Here is a 4,219-nt window from a genome sequence, read left to right on the forward strand (position 1 = left end):
GAGGAGGGTGGGTGTGCTGGCCACCGACATGAGACACCAGTACAGTCACAACAGCCCCCAGAGCTCCTTGGAGCACTAAGCCTGATGCTGTGCTCTGGTGGCACCACTTGGTCCACTGTCCTGCTGCCATCGCCGGTCTCTCCCTCTCTCTGTCCTTATCTTTATCCAGCTCCCTCTGGCACCTGGACGTGAAGCAGGCCCACTGCGGTTGTGCATTTTGTCTTTGTGCACAGTCTTGCTGCTCCTGCAAATGACTGCCACGCAGTTCTTAGGACCACAGATGGGTAGCAGCACTAATGCAAATGATTCTGGTTTTCCATAATGAGGAAAGGGCTGCTCCCTGTCACAGTGAGGAAAGGGAGCTCAGTGTGGGACATCTTCATTCTACCCTAGCAAGCTCATGTCTGTTCCAGGGAAAAGGAAGAGACTCCTCTCAAACGGCACCTCCTTCCTTCTGCTCACCTCTCCATTAACACTTGCTATCTCTTGTCTTTTTGACAATAGCCGTTCTAACGGGTGATATCTAATTGTGGTTTTGATTTGCATTTCCCTGATGATTAGCAACGTTGAGCATCTTTTCGTGTACCTATTGGCCGTCTGTATGCCTTTGGGACAATGTCTAGGAAGACTAGGGAACACAGCCGTTTACTCGTTCAAAAATTATCGCAAACATTATTGAGCATTTTCTATGGTGAGGGCCTGTTGGAACCTACATTGGAATCATGAGTCTTTAGACTTCTAAAGAATTTGTCACTTAGTCTGGTAAAGAGAGCCCAGAAGAAAGGCCACTAAACAAATTATCCAAGGGTCAAAGGAGAAGTGCAGTAAGAGAGCCATGAATCTGCACAAAAGACCCTAACAAGAATAGTCTGTGTTGGAGGAAGTGGGCTCTGATGCCATGAAGGGTGTACAGCAGGGGTCGCCAGCCCCCAGGTCACGGACCGGTAACCGGTCCTGCGACCTGTCAGGAACCGGGCCACACAGCAGGAGGTGAGTGGTGGGCGAGCGAGTGAAGCCTCACCTGCCGCTCCCCATCACTCCCCATCGCTCACACATCCCCTCCACCCCGCCCAGTCCCTGGAAAAATTCTCTTCCACGAAACCGGTCCCTCGTGCCAAAAAGATTGGGGACCGCTGGTGTAGAGAATGCAGGCAGAAGAGAGAAGTTGCAGGTGAGGGTGAGATTTCCAAGGCAAGGATAGTTTCTTAGAAGCTAGAAAGAGGTCAGTCTTGGTGTTAAAAATGAGTTGACCAGTTTTATTAACGCAGCTAATTTAGATTTCAATACGGGATTTTAGAAACATGAGTGAATGAGATATTATTGTCAACTTTAATGTCCTGGATATTTAATTAACTCTCTTTGTTCTATGCTGTATAGACAGTGTCACTACCTAACAACAAGGTTTAATAAGGCTTTCTTTTGATAATTAATAACGATCTACTTAAAACTAAATGTTACCAGGATTGCTGCTTTGGGAAGAAATGAATAGTAGAAAAAAGCAAGACATTTGTCATAAGGCATTATAATAATATGCACTGATGTGCAGTCATAATTTTAATATTCCTAGAGTACTATAAGTCACACCTTTAAACAAATTCAAAAGTGAATTTTGTGTTCAAAAATGCCTTCTGTATGTTGTCACATCACTTCCCCACAGACTTGTCGTGGCAAATGGATGGTTTATGTCAAACTTCAAAAGTGTTTTTGTTGACTGACAACCTCCATGACTGAGGATTGTCAGTGACCTCAGTGTCGGTCACCACTCATGCAGATGGAGTAACTGCACTACTTTTTTTTCTTTTTTTTTTTTTTTTGCGGTACGCGGGCCTCTCGCTGTTGTGGCCTCTCCCGTTGCGGAGCACAGGCTCCGGACGCGCAGGCTCAGCGGCCGTGGCTCACGGGACCGGCCGCTCCGCGGCATGTGGGATCCTCCTGGACCAGGGCACGAACCCGCGTCCCCTGCATCGGCAGGCGGATTCTCAACCACTGCGCCACCAGGGAAGCCCAACTACTTTTGTATTTTCTTCACTGACTTGCACATTGCCACACTTGCACTTGCCACATTGACTGACTTTTATAATGTGACTCCATGCACGGCACATGGAGAAGGGCCAAGCAAGGAGACGTTGTGGATGGGAAACTGGTCACATCTTGTAGGTAGGAGTTTGACATTTTATGCGGAGTTCACAAGTATTTCTGTTGTTATAAATCTAGCTCTTAATTTTTTTCTTTTATATTAGCAAAATCCATGCGGGAGCCTTTAGAATAGATTTATTTGTATGCTTCCGCGCAATAGGGAGTCTATGGAAGTGGGAATTGGTTAGTGGAAATAAATAGCAGACAAACATGATGACTGAAGGGGACTCCTCATAGAGCAGACTCGAGGGAAGCAAGCGAGCCATCCTGGGAGGCTGTCATCCCTGGGAGGGCTTCAGCCGTGGGAGCGGCAAGCAGTGGATGAAGACAGAGCTGCAGCGGCAGCTCTGGTCCACCGGAGAGGACCCGTGGCCTCCAGGGGAGGGGCAGCCACCACCAAACCACCACCAGTGGGAAGGCACCAGGGGAGCAAACACCTCGATGGTTCTCCACTTCTGACCTCTGACTACTAGTGCCTCCCATTGACAAAACCCAACCAGGAGCCAGAAGACAAGGATTCCGAGTGATGTAGTTCAGGGAACTTCTAGAGGAGCAGAGACGGATGCAGAGTGGTGGTCAGTAAATGGGGGATGGCCAGACAGGACATTCAGGACAGTCCCCTCCTTTGTATCTCAGGGGTCACTCTTGTCTTTAGGATGGATGCCCAGAGTGCTTTCTATGGATAAAAAAAATTGTGTCCCCAGCACGGGGGTCCATATCATCTGAAGTCCTGTCATGGGGTGACATCAATTCAGTCCTACTCCCTTCTGAAACCTGAGACGTCCACAGCCACTAATGACGTTCACTATATAGGGCGGGGAGAAGGGAGAAAGTAGTCCATTGACATAAGATTTTACTGCTCTAGTCCCCGGTTTTGTAGTTGGTCACGAGATCTGAACTCGCCAGCATGACTGCCATTTTCCACAGCTCATTTTATCTTCCTGTTACTCTCTGCCGGCACCTCGGCCGAAGAGTTCTTTAGTGACTGAGGTGACCCAAACCTTTACGCATGTGGCTCTGAGTCCGTAGAGGTTCTGTTTCTGCAGCGTCACCACAGTTTTTATTGAATATAATTCTCTGACAAGGGGGTGCCCGAGAGGCGCCCCTGAGAATCCTCTGGATTCCTTGCATAGTTAGCCTTTCATTGTTTTGCTGCGGCAATGCACCTTCCTGTGCAGGTAACTGGGACCCAAATGCCTGTGCGCTTTGGTTGCACGGTAGGAAGAACTCCCAAGAGCTAAGAAGCAGCCTCAGCTCCCAGCTTGACTGAACCGGGATTGCGTTTCCTGCTGGAAGCGTTCCTTCCTGGATATTTGAACCTTCAAACCTACTTAATGGAAACCAGCGGGGAAAGAAAACAAAATTTGCTTCTATAGGCTATTGGGTAAAACGGCAATAGAGGCCACTGTCATTTCCTCTCTGCCTTGGTTCTCTGACCAGAGTATTCTGGCTGTAGGAGGATGAAACCATGGATTAGCCTCTGATTTAAGGCACACAGTTCATCCTATAAACAGTGTCCCAAACTCCCCGGTGTCATGTCCCCGATGATAAAATAACTGAACCCTCTACTGGCAGTTTTCCCATCCTATCAAGCCAGCTACTTCTGGGCGATGGATAAGATATGTTAATTCTGTGGGCATGACCCCTTTTCCAAAAAATAAAAAAGAAGAAGATGATGTGATCTGAGGCAATTTTGATTGAGATATGTTGAGAACAACGGCCCTCTGTAAGTTCACTAATAGTGCTCTGGACAAAGAAGGTAACTCAGATCTGGGGGACGCGTGGAACCCCCCCGAATCAGGCAGGCAGGCAATTCCTCGGAGCGATGGGATCACGCTGAGCGCTCAGTGCTTCCTCTGTGCTCGCAGGCCGGCACCGATAGTGATGGCAGTTGGGTTAACACCCGTGAGGGGCAGCCCATGCTGAGTTGCTGGTGGATGCATGGACTCCATCCCCGCCATAGAGACTTCTTTGTGCCGGGGTCCGGGAAGCAAGCTTGAAGGTGGCAGAGAAGGGCTGCCTGACATCCGCAGGGTGCTAATTTCACCCGCCGGGCTATCGAGGCAGCCTCACATGGTGAACG

Source organism: Physeter macrocephalus, chromosome 15, assembly GCF_002837175.3.
Source record: "Physeter macrocephalus isolate SW-GA chromosome 15, ASM283717v5, whole genome shotgun sequence".
Taxonomy (NCBI): domain Eukaryota; kingdom Metazoa; phylum Chordata; class Mammalia; order Artiodactyla; family Physeteridae; genus Physeter; species Physeter macrocephalus.